We start from the raw sequence: 13,755 nt of genomic DNA, 5'->3' as shown, positions 1-13,755 counted from the left end.
TGGTTGCTATTAATGGTTGCTATGGATGGTTGCTTTGGATTGGTTCCTATGGACTGGTTGCTATGGACGGTTGCTATGGACTGGTTGCTATGGACAGTTGCTATGGACTGGTTGCTATGGACTGGTTGCTATGGATTGGCTGCTATGGATGGTTGCTATGGACTGGTTGCTATGGACAGTCCCCTGCGAACTACAAACAGGGTTGGGTAGAAAACATGCAATCTTTCCTGTGAATGGGATTGGGACGAGGATCCCCTGAGTCTGAAGTGTCTGTAAGTATCGTAGCAGCCCACCCGCTTTTGCGGTGGATTTGGCAGCTCCGTGGGAGAGGAATTGTCTGGAGGAGGAGCAGTGGATTTCAGTGATGCTATATCCAGTCTCTGACAGGGATAAAACTTGTAAAGACAATCAAACGAGAACCTCTCTCCAGACTTTGCCATCCCTCTGATTAAATTTCTTCCATAAACAGAGAGGGGATTGCCATTTTGAAGAAAGGGTAAATATGAGTTTGTCTCTTTAGCCATGTCATGGCCTACATGGCCACCTGGATACACTGTTCTACGAAGGAAAAAAAAAACTGAAACCAAGCAGCTCCAGGTCTTCCTCTGATGAAGAGGAGCTATTATCTGCAGGCTGCCCACTCGCCAGAACTGAATGGTTGAACACCACATGTTGAGGTGCTCAGTTGCTCTTCTAGTAGCGACTAGGAGTGGGCTGCCTGGCCGGGATAAGTGCTGGAAAAGTCATTAACCGAACCGGCGCACTTTGAAGCGCAAAACGATAATAAATATGTAAACTGCAACTGGTGCTAGGGTAATTGCAGCTTTCTTATTGATAATAGCGCACGCCCAATACAATTGGTTAATTTCATCTCATTGGATGTGTCTATGTAACTATTAATAAGACTCGTGGCCACTCATTACAATTAGAAGAAAAGAGGTTTAACCTTAAACTACGTAGAGGGTTCTTTACTGTAAGAGCGGCAAGGATGTGGAATTCCCTTCCACAGGGGGTGGTCTCAGCAGGGAGCATTGATAGCTTCAAGAAACTATTAGATAATCACCTGAATGACCGCAACATACAGGGATATACAATGTAATACTGACACATAATCACACACATAGGTTGGACTTGATGGACTTGTGTCTTTTTTCAACCTCACCTACTATGTAACTATGTAACTATGTAACTATGTCTTGTTAGGCAATTAGTAGGTGTTCTCAATTAATTAACCATTTTGATGCTAATCTCATTCCTATTACTTCTAATATATCTTTGAAATATGTTTTTTTCTATTTTTACCCAAATCTTTCAATACTTTACAAAGAACAGAGAAGTGTTTCTAAATCCAATAAATTAATATTTTCAGATCTTGATCTTTAAAGAGGAGCAAACTCTGCAATCAGTTAGATCTTAAAAAAAATAGATTTAGCGCAAGAGCCTGTTTGATTTCCTATAATTTGAATTAAATGTTTAAGTGCGTCTTTCTATTACCTATTTCCTGGACCTCCCCATGTCAGCCTACTATGGGTCAGCTCCGCCCCCTCTGACCCCTCCAGGACCACCTCTTTTTTAGCCCATAAAGGGCGGCTGTCTGCCCACACCAGTGTTCTTCTTTTGTACTCGCTCCGGACGCCTTTTAAAGTTTATTTTTATTTATTTATTTTATTTTTTTCTCCATCCACCATCCATCCTGTTTGGATTCAGCCTCTCCCGATTCAGAGGACCCCCCCATATAGGTTGTAAATCTCCTGAGGAAGTGGGTTCCCGTGGTGCTGGGATTGTATGGTACAGTATAAATGACTGTGTATTACTGGCAAAGGTCACTGGCAGTATAAATGACTGTATATACCTTCGTTAGGCAGGTGCTGGCACTCACTCCTTCCATGTTTTTGTGTGTTCAGGCAGTGGTTTGGCTCGCTGGGACTTGTAGTTCTCCACCTCCACATGTATTCCTTTCAGGAAGCTCAGAGTTGAGCAGGAGAGGTCAGTGGCAGCTTCCTCTTGGGCTGCCTAGCAAACACCAGAATGCTCACTGCTGATTTGCAGCAGCCTCTGTCCTGTAGGCTAATCTCAGCCTCCAGCTGATCAATCTGCTACTCTGCTCTGCTCTGGTAAGCCTCCTTCCAGGTCTCTCATTACTTTCTGCTGCGTTACTTGTCTTGTCTGCTGTACCTTATAGGTCTGGGGATTTTTGCCTGCCTGCCTAGCTGCCTTAGCACTGAAGATTCGGATGGAGAAGTTTGTTTTACTTGTATTTAGTTATTTATTTTTTTAGTTTTTTGTTTAAAAAAAAAATTTTTTTATTTATTTTTTTTTTTATTTTTTTTTTAAAAGAGAGCACATCCTCTGTGTTTTACAGAGAGAAGGGCCCATTGCGGGATAAACGCCTGCAAAGAGGTTCCAAATCAGCATTCCATCCTCAAAAGAGTAAAAAAGGGACTAGACATGACAAATGGCAGAGTCACATGCAGCTGGATAGATGCCCGTTGTCACAGCATTCCAGATCCCCCTTGCTCTTACCTCACTTTAGTCGCTCGGACCCGAGCCAAGAGAGGTCAAGACAAGACAAGCAAATCCGGGCGCAGACACAGAAGAAGATCCTCTTCTTTGGATAGGTCTTCATTGCCAGCCCAGGCAGAAGAAAAATCCTGTTGGGCCTGCTCAACTGAGTTCCTCAGAGGAAAACGGGTATGTGCATCTTGCTTCAAGGAGGCGGCTCAGGACAATGCTGCGAAAGCACGCCAGGTTAAATCCTACATTAAGCACGCAGTCAAGGAAGGGTTAAAGAGCGTTTCAAGGAATCCTGTTCATCCTGCTGTATCTTCAGCATCTGCAGATTCAGATCATGTGCTTTCAGTGCGTTTTAACTCTGAAGTCAATAGCAATTCAGATCCATCTGAGGCTGAGATGGTCTCGGAATGGCATACGTTTGATTTTTGCACTGGTTCCCCCCTTTGGTGGAGGCTGTTAAGGATCCGATGAAGTGGCAGGAAGAATCGTCGCCTCCAAAGAGACAGCAAAGATACTACCTGTATTTACAGAAATCGTTACCTTCCTTCCCATTAATTTCTGAAATGAAAGAAGTGATTGACGATGAGTGGGCGGGGCCTGAGAAGAAGCTCAATGTGCATTATAGAGTATCGAAGCTGTACCCCCTGGGACACTACGCCTAAGGTGGATGCTTCATTAGTAGATTCGCCCGCCACATTACGCTTCCGCTGGAGGATTCGGTCTCTTTTAGGGATCCTAAGGATCGCAAAATAAACGCAGACCAAAAGAGGTTGTATAGTTTGGCCGGAGCAGCCTGCAGACCGGCAGGAGCACTCACTTCTGTGGCAGTAGCACTTGGGCCGGGTTCGCACCTGTGCGTTTTTGGTGTTTTTTTGCGTTTTGGGGATTTGCACTACCGTCCATTTACCATGGTCTTCTATGGAGCACGTTCTGTGGTGCGGGTCTGCGGAATGCGGGGAGTGCATGGGTGTGAATCTAGCCTTAGAGTGTGGGTAGCGGAGCTGGTGGATGGATGAAAGTCTGGGAAGTGGCAGTTCTTCTCCTTTGCAGTTTTCAAGACTACTGTAGATAATGGCTCATTCCGTCACAGCCTGTGGCTTCTTTTTTTTTTTTTTTTTCTTCTTTTTTTCCCCAGCTACTTCAGGAAGTTCTTTTGGGATACTTAAATTCACCATTAAAGTTCATTTTTGTCCCATCACATGTCACATCATAGTAGCTTTTATCTTTTCTTTCCCCTTTTTATCCCTCCCCCTCGTTTGTAATTTAATTCCTTTATTAATTTTTGTCTGTATCAAGATATATCACATTTAGCGTGGCAAAAACTACCATAACATCTATATACTTATGTGATTAATACATTTATACCCAAAGACAAACAACCCAATCCCCTCACCCTACCCGTCCAGCCCCCCCCCCCCCCCCTCAAATACCCCCCCTCTACTAGTCTCACTTCAGGTCACCTCTCTCTTTTCCAATATTCCTCCTCTTTGTTCCTCCTTTCCCTATGTGTATTTTATTTTATTCCTTTACTGCTATGTTCCCTATGTTCCCATGACTTCAGCGTATCTTATTGTTAGCTTATAATTAACCCATTCCTGCCATTTTTCCTCAAAGACTTCCAAACTCTCTCCATCGCTAAACCTTAAATACTCTAAGTTTTGGATCTCATTTATTTATTGCACCAATACTTCATTGTAGGTCTTTTTGGTTCCTTCCAGTGTCTGAGTATGAGACTTTTAGAGTGGTGGTAGCAAAGTTCTCATATATTGTTTAGTTGGCTTTCTTATCCCATGGAATAGGCACCCCCACGGATCGTCTGGGACCACTATATTAGTTATTTCTCTAATTATTTGCCTAATCTCATCCCAATATTTTTTAATTTCCAGGCATTGCCACCATATATGGGACATAGTCCCAATTTCTTTGCACCCTCGCCAACAATATTGTGACATTTCATTTTAGTATTTATGTACTTTGTCAGGGGTGATGTACCATCTGGCCAAACATTTATAGTTTAACTCTGTCATAATATTGTTCACTGAAGTAGCATGAACCCGCCGCAATATTTGTCTGATCTCCGCTTTTTTCACATATGTTCCAAATTCCGTTTCCCATTTCTCAATGTACGGTGGTATCTTCGGCCCTGTCATTTCCATAAGCGCTCTATAAATCCTTGAAATCACCCTCTTCCTTCCCTTATCTGCACAGATTTTCTCTAAGGGGAGTAAGTTTGCCTCTGACCTAATGTGCTGGGGCAAAGACTTTATAAAGTGTTTCAATTGGTTGTACTGCCATTCGTCTATCGATTTCCACTCCCTTTTGTTTTTTAGTTCATGATAAGTGTAAATTTTTCCTTGCTCCATAATGTCTTTCAGTTGTGCATTCTCCTGTGTTACCCATTTTCCAAACAATGCCTCTATTCCTGGTGTAAAATATTCTGTGTTTGTTAATGGTATTAGAGATGAATTGTATTCCCATTTTTCCCTTTTATGTAGACTGTCCCATATTTTTAGTGCGTTTCTAGTGATGTTATTTGTGTCATTACTAAGCTTTCTATATCGTGCAGGGATCCAAGTTATTTTACCTAATTTAACTGTGCGTATTGTGCTTTCCATCCTGACCCATCTCTTTTCTTTATTTTCTTTTACCCATTCTACTATACGTGACAGCACTATAGCATTATAATAGTTTCTAATGTCTTTTGCACCCCAACCCCCTCTCGTCTTATCTTTAGTTAACTGTGTCAAACTTATTCGTGCTTTTTTCCTTCTCCAAACAAATCATGAAAACATCTTTTGTAATGTTTTTTAAAAAAACCTCTCAGAGTGGGATCGGGAGCATCTGCATTTTATACATAATTTTAGGCAGAATAGCCATTTTAAAAATATTCATTCTTCCCCCCCAGGATATTTGTCCTGATATAATTCTGTTTAACTCTGCTTTGATGTCATTCAGTAATGGGAGGAAGTTTACTTGATATAGTCTTACACTAGATTTGGTTATCTTAACTCCTAGGTACTTCAGTTCTTTTTTACCCCATACAAATGGAAAGTTTTTTTGAAATATAAGTTCTTCCTTTTTTGATGTATTGAAATTTAAGGTCTCTGATTTAGCCAAGTTCATCTTGAAGTTGGAAATCTCACCATATTCTTTTAGGCCTTTCATTAAGTTTGGGAGAATTATCATGGGGCGAGTTATGTAGAACAATATGTCGTCTGCATAGGCCGCTAGTTTATGGATTTCCTCCCCTACCTTTATCCCCCTAATAAACCACAAAGAGCTAAATGAACCAAATAACTTTGCTTAATTCAATATTAATAACTACAGGTGAGGATAGAGTGCTAGCAGCACCTGTATGTATTGGGCTAGTTGCAAACACCCAAGGCTCTAAGACGTTCAAATGGGTGTGTTCCTCTGAATTAACCGTACATATCAAAAAAACAAAGGGAAAAGAACGGAATTGTGGACCAATTCCACCCAAAAAGATATCATCAATGAGGAACAAGCAAGGTAGCAAAAATATAAATAGATTTAATTGAAAAAGATTCACATATACACCAATCCAAAAATCAAACAATGTGATTAATAGTAAACCAAAAAACCGTCACCATTAAAAATAGACAACGTTGTCTAGAGACAAAACACAGATGGCCACCACTAAACACACACACACACACTAATGATCAAAAAAGAGGAAGCAAATCTTCTCAATAGGTACAATTGATTGCTGTATATAACAGGGTGGTAGGTGTGTGCAGCTTTTAATAATGAGGATCCACCAGCAAGGTAATAGCACCAAGATTGATGAGTGACCTGCTATCAAGGCTACAATGATGAATGACTGCAGTTGGCTGCAGTTGTGATTGATTAAAACCATCCATTCAGGCACACTCCCGTCTCCACTTACTTACAGCTCTCTGTTTAGGACATTATTCCTACGTCCCTGGCTACTTAGCTCACCGCACTCAATTTTACCAATTGCAGTCATTCATCATTGTAGCCTTGATAGCAGGTCACTCATCAATCTTGGTGCTATTACCTTGCTGGTGGATCCCCATTATTAATGGCTGCACACACCTAACACCCTGTTATATACAGCAATCAATTGTACCTATTGAGAAGATTTGCTTCCTCTTTTTTGATCATTAGTGTGTATGTGTGTGTTTAGTGGTGGCCATCTGTGTTTTGTTGCTAGACAACGTTGTCTATTTTTAATGGTGACGATTTTTTGGTTTACTATTAATCACATTGTTTGATTTTTGGATTGGTGTATATGTGAATCTTTTTCAATTAAATCTATTTATATTTTTGCTACCTTGCTTGTTCCTCATTGATGAATTATTTTGGGTGGAATTGGTCCCCAATTCCGCTCTTTTCCCTTTGTTTTTTTGCTTTATCCCCCTAATGTCTGGGTTCTGTCTTATCCTGATTAGAAGGGGTTCCAGAGCCAACACGAGCAACAGGGGGGAAAGTGGGCACCCCTGTCTTGTTCCGTTGAACATTTCGAATGGTGCTGAGACTGTCCCATTTACCTTTACCCTTGCTGTGGGTCTGTTATATAGTGTCTTTATGCATCCGATCATTTTCACTCCCAACCCTATTTCTTCCCAAGTACCCTGCATAAGGCCCCAGTCTACCCTGTCGAAAGCTTTCTCAGCATCAATCGTCAGGAGTAGTCCTGGGGCCCCGCTGTCTTTCATCTTCTGTATTGCTAGCAAGGTTCTGGTTCCGTTGTCTCTCCCCTCCCTTCCAGGGACAAAACCAACCTGATCTGGGTGTATTATATTCTGCATTATTATTTTCATCCTTCCAGCGAGAATTTTTGCGAATATCTTAGTATCCAGATTTAGGAGAGAAATAGGTCTATAGCTGGAACATAACGTTCCATCTTTCCCTTCTTTCGAGATGACAGCAATGGTAGCCTCTAAGGCTTCTTTATGCAAGTCCCACTTCTCCCCAATCCCATTCATATAGGAACACATTTTTGGAATTAGGATATCTTTAAATTTTTTATAATATAGTATCGACAGGCCATCCGGTCCGGGGCTTTTCCCCGCAGGTATTACTTTTAGGGTTTTTGTTATCTCTTCCTCTGTGATAGGGGCTTCTAGGTGACTAAGTTGGTCCTCTGAGATTTTATTTATACTGATCCCTCTTAGATAGGCTTTTATTTTCTCCTGTTTCCGCTCGGCCTCTTCTTTAGTACCCTGCTTCTTAATGGAATATAAACTTCCATAATAGTCTTGAAACGTCTTGGCGATTTCTGCTGTTTTATGTACAAATTCCCCTGTATATTTTTGTATTTTGTCAATATAGTTAGCTGCTTTTTTTTTCGCTAATACCTGCGTCAGATATTTCCCGGGCTTATTCCCATGTTGATACCTTTCTCTCTTTATGATGTTGTAGGTCATCCGTGTTTCTTGCTCTATGAGTTCTCTCACCTCCTCCCTTTTTCGGCTAAGTTTTAATAGGGTTTCTTTATCTCTCTTATTCTTATGCAGCTGTTCTAATTTGTTAATTTCTTTACTCAGGACTATTGTATTTTCCCTAGTTCTCTTTTTCTTCTCTGACCCAGCCATTATCAAAATACCTCTTATGTAGGCCTTATGGGCCTCCCATACTGTGGTTTCTTATATACTCTCCATGTTGTTTTCTTTGAAGAACTGCTCTAATTCTTTTTTTTATTCGCTCTTCTATTGCTTTATCATGTAATAGTTCTTCATTTAATCTCCACAAATTACTTCTTTTGTGGGATTCTCCTATCTTCAGTTGTAATGTCACCGGCGCATGGTCAGGAAAAGCCATTATACCAATGTTAGTGCTAACAACGACTTCTAGTAGCCTGTGCTCTATCAAAAAGAGATCCAATCTAGAGTACGTCGCGTGGACACGAGAGTGGAATGTATAGTCTCTTATTTTAGAGTGCTGTAACCTCCAAACGTCAACCAGTTGGTATTGATGCAGTATCTTCCTTAATCGGTTCCTTCATCTCATTCCAGTCTCCTGTACACGCGACGTACTATCCTTCATAGGCTCCAACCCAAAATTGAAATCCCCCGCAATTTAACCCCGCCTTTCTTGGATTCCATGAACTCGACTATTTCCTTCAATAGAAAGCCGATAGGGTTTTTATTTGGGCCATATATGTTTGCCAGGGAGTACTCAACTACATTTAATTTTCCTCTCAGGAATAAATAGCGCCCTTCGGGGTCTGTCTTTCTCTCTTCGAGGTCAAATCTTACCCCCCTGGCAAACCCTATGGCCACTCCTTTTGCTTGACTGATGGGGGAATCCCCATAGTACCATAAGGGGTAGTCTTTAGAAATTATTCTGCTGTTTGAGCGCAGGGAGAAATGGGTCTCCTGGAGCAGTACAACGTCTGCTTTAAGGGATTTTAGTTCATTAATGATACTGGCCCTTTTTATGGGAGCGTTAAGACCATGTACATTGTAAGTGATTATATTTAAACTAGACATCCTTACTTAGAATTTTCCTCTGGAACCTCCCCCTCCTGCCGTAGGGAAGAGAAAGAAGAGGAGAGAGAAAAAAATAATAAAGGAAATTTCTCTATCATACCACAGTAAGAGAGGAAAACCATTGTCTCTATTAATTCGTAGCTTTCCTGGTAGATTCCCATTACCATCCACCTCCCCCATACCCCCCTCATCTCCCTTCCCACCCTCCCCCACCCCATCGCCCCCTGTTTTTCCCACCCACCCTTTCCCTACCACTCCCTCATCCCCCTCCCTCCCCAAGCCCTCCCGCCTCTGTCCTACTCCCTCTGCGGTAACTGGCCTCCCCATGGCCCCTAAGACCATGGCCGTCTAATCTCCACCCGGCCCTATGGTTCACCCCCTAGAGGTTGAGCTCAAGATGTGAACGCTGAGCAGCACCCGTGCTCCCCCCCAGTCAAGTCGAGCAGGGGCGGCCACCCCCAAAAAAAAAATTGGGGGGGAGCCCGTGGCTTCTAAGCGCAGTCTGTGTTTGGTTCCATTCGAGGGGAAGCTACTCTTTGGGAAGACTTAGAATCAGCAATTCAGCGGGTTTGCGGCGGCAGATCTGGCCTAATCCTGCAGAAGAGAAAAAGACAACAGCAGTCCTTTCGGTTTAACAAGAGATCCAAAGAAGGATTCAGAGAGGCCAGTGCTTATAGACAGCTTTTTAGACAGTGGAAGGGAGCCGGTTCAGCCTTCCAGAAACCTTCCAGGCCCAGGGCCAACAAAGCTCCTAAGGCTTCAAATAAGTCCTTCTGAAGGTGTTGTCTTCTCTCAAGTAGGAGCAAGACTAGCCCAATTCGGGGGGGTTTGGGCAGACAAATTACATGATGCCTGGATTGTAGCTGTCATTCGATCACGCTATCTTCATGAGTTCAGAACAAGGTCCCCTCAGACCTTGTTCGTAGAAACAGGACTTCCTACGGATTTGGAAAGGAGGCAATGTTTGCAAGGATATATAGGGGAGCTGTTGGCAGCAAGGGCCATCCTTCCAGTTCCAAGGCACGAATTGGGCCAGAGAGTATGTTTCCCTCTGTTTTTGGTCCCAGAGGCTTCAGGGGGTTTCGGACTACATGAAGGTTCCACCATTCAAAATGGAGTCATTGGAAACGATCATTTCGGTTGTGGAGTCAGGAGACTGGAAGGTTTCCATCGATCTGGCGGATGCATATTTTCATGTTTGCATAGAAGTATCTCACCATCGCTTTCTTAGGTTTTCCATAGAAGGCTCTCATTTTCAATTTTAATGTCTCCCATTCGGTCTCTGCACGACTCCGAGAATGTTTTCAAAGCTACTGTCTGCTGTCGTCGTGACTCTCAGGGTCAAGGGAGTGCAAATATTTCATTATCTAGACGACATGCTACTTCTGGGTCCGTCAAATGAGCTCCCTCTAGTTCATGTGAATTTCACCTGCAAAACACTAGCTCGTTTCGGTTAGTTGGAAGAGCCAGATGCATCCGACCCAAATATTGGAGTATTTAGGAGTACAATTTGACACAGATCCGGGTCGTGTTTCTCTTCCTCAGAGGAAGGTCCAGGACATCCAGTCTCAGACAAAAGCAGTGATGGCCAGGCCTTCTATGATGGTAAAGGAATGCATGCAGTATCTGGGGGTTCTATCAGCCACAGTTCCAGTAGTCCCGTGGGTCACGTGGGGCAGAAGGGGGTTTCAATGCAACTTTCTTCTTCAGTAGGATCGTCACTCCTTGTTCCAGAAAATCTATCTGCCAATTCCGATAATCTGGTCCCTGGTTTGGTGGTCAGTAGCTCACAATCTTTCCCGCGGAGTTCCGTTGAAGGCCTCAGAACCAATAGTGGTGACGACCAATGCCAGTCTGGCAGGCTGGGGGGCACACTGCCTGGGACAGTAGGTTCAAGGCCAATGGAACCTTTGTGGGGCAAAGAGTTCAAATTTCCTGGGATTGGATGCTGTCAGACGCGCTCTCTTAGCATTCCAACCTATGTTGCGTGGTCGAGCTGTCAAGATCCTTTTGGACAACAAAACTATGGTGGCTTATGTGTCTCATCAAGGGGGCACAAGAAGTTGCCATCTCCTTCAGGTGGCATGTCAATCTTCCTATGGGCAGAGAAGAATCTTGGCTCTCTTACAGCATCTTATCTCCCAGGGCCTAGGGGTTGTTTTAGCAGATCGCTTGAGTCGAGGCTTTGGAGTTCACAACAAATGGGGCCTCAACCCCAAGTACCTAAGCAAGATCCTCAGGGTCTGAGGGATGCCTTCAATAGATCTCATGGCATTGGAGGAGAATTGTCAACTGCCTTGCTTCTTCTCCCTGACCTGGCATCCACAGGCATCGGGTCAGGGTGCTCTGTTCAGGTCTTGGAACTTCCCCTTGGTGTATGTGTCCCTGCCGCTTCCATTGGCTCTCAAAATCCTGCTGAAGATTCAGCGAGAAAGGGTCACAGCAATAGTAGTCCTACCTTACTGGCTCAGGGAGCCGTAGTTCCCTCTGGTTTGGAGGATAAAGTTTGGCTCACCAATCCCACTGCCTCCTTGTCAAAATCTCCTGCAGAGTGGGGCCTGACACCCGAACTGCAAGAGGATGACGTTAAAGAACCATATTGTTTGGTGCTCCCAGATAACATAGTCCTTAGGCCGATACCGAGCTATCTACCTAAGGTGGCCACATAATTTCGTATGAACTGGGAGGTCATTCTCCCAGCCTTTCCGGTGGATACAGCTGATGATGAGTGGAGTAGGTTAGACCTGGTCTCTGCGGTTTCATCCTACCTGAAATGGACTAAAAGCTTTTGAAAACAAGATCAGCTGTAGGTGTTCCCAATGGGGCCTAAAAAGGGTATGCCAGCAACATCCAGAGTTGTGTATTCCTGGTTTGTCAAGACCTTACATATTGCATACAAAACGCTGGGCCTTCCTCCTCCTTCAGAGATCAAAGCACATTCAACAAGGGGTATGGCACTATCCTGGGCAGCATACGCGAAGGTCGCCCCTGAAGTAGTTTGCAGAGCAGGAAGCTGGAGCGCACCCAACACCTTTTATTAGGCATTACAGGCTTAATATGGCTTGTCCGCCTGAGGAAACATTTGGCTCTACAGTTATTATGGCGGCTGTTGCCCATTAAAAATTTGAGTAGCATTGCATTGAGGGTTTGGCTTACTTTTTATTTTTTGTCTTCCCTCCCTTCTTAATATTGCTTGGTACATCCCATAGTAGACTGACATGGGGAGGTCCAGGAATAAGGAAAATTGTTATCCATACTTACTGTAATTTTCCTTTCCTGGATCCTCCCCATGTCAGCCGGGGATTCCCACCCAGTTTATCCGTAGCGAGGCGGGGCTTACTTTTTTGAACACTGGTGTGGGCAGACAGCTGACCTTTATGGGGTAAAAAAGAGGTGGTCCTGGAGGGGTCAAAGGGGGCGAAGCTGACCCATAGTAGGCTGACATGGGGAGTGTAACGAGCCCCTTGCTTGCTCAGTTCCACTCTCCCGACACTCCTCTGCTGCTATAGAATCAGACTGCAGATCACAACATCTGATTGTTCGGTCATCCGATGCTCCGGGACTAGAACTACAGCTCTGTGCCGTTCTAGTCCAGTTGTGATAGCTCAGAACAAACACCAGGCAGGCTGTATGTAAGTTCAAACAGGAATCTCACTTTATTGTAAAATACAGGCTTTTATACACTAAAAGTGGAGGTGCAGACCTCCTGCTCATATTACTCTAACAATACAGCTATAACCTAATTAACCTAATTAATATGAGCTAATTAACTAATCCCTTTAGACAGCCTAGATGACTCAGACATGACTTTTAGGCCAGACTGGCCGTCTTGTAGCTCAGAAATTCCAATCAACATTATCACAATCAACATAGACTCTTCTTCACACAATAGCAGAGTTAATTAACACAAACAACAATGGGGATCTAATGACTCTTAGATCCCATACTATAGACATATTTACAATACACATTTTAGCAGACAACAGACAGACAGGTGCTGGAATTTACATCAGCATCTCCTAACAGTATCTGTCCCAGCATTATGAATCAGCCACTATTCCAATATGGCAAATCCAGGGTCCCCAGAGTCTGTGTGTCCTGGGGGACCAAGACCCGAATCCACAGTAATACCACCTCAAGGGTCCCCAGGCATACAGCTCACAAAGAGCACCGTTCCCCCAAATGCAAGGGCCCCCGATCGATCGGCAAGAGGCTAGCATACAGTCCCCTCCAAAAGTCTCTCTCCCAGCTAGGTCTGTCACATTTCTCCCCTTTCGGCAGGAGGCTAACACAGGAGGAGACCCCAGACGGGTTAACTCCGAAGTTAGTCAGTAGTTCCAGTCCTCTAATGCCTGTGCCCACACAGTACCTCAAACAAATTGTTCCAAACAAAGCATTACTCACCCAGCCAACCTCTGCCTCTCTCAGAGAACATATCTGCCGCTGGGGGGAGGCCTGGACTGGCCCTTCTCCCTGGAGTCCTTTCTGCCACTGGAGAGAAGACAGGGTGTCTGGGCTCACTCCGTCATGCTGTTGGGGATCTGGGCCAACTGCCCAGCATCCCTGGGGTATACAGGTGGAGACTGAAGTCCCATCCACCTTCACAGGACATCCATCCTCTGTTAGTTGAGGGCAGAGTCCAGCAGTACTCGGCCCTGTTGCCAGCCCTTCTGCTGGAAACCCCACACCATCTGCTCCGGCTAACTGTTGGGGAGGGACAACACAGACCTCCTCTACCTTCTCCCCCTGTATCTGCTGCTGGGAA

Source organism: Aquarana catesbeiana, linkage group LG13 (genome assembly GCF_042186555.1).
Source record: "Aquarana catesbeiana isolate 2022-GZ linkage group LG13, ASM4218655v1, whole genome shotgun sequence".
NCBI classification, from domain to species: domain Eukaryota; kingdom Metazoa; phylum Chordata; class Amphibia; order Anura; family Ranidae; genus Aquarana; species Aquarana catesbeiana.
This window is presented reverse-complemented; position numbering follows the sequence as displayed.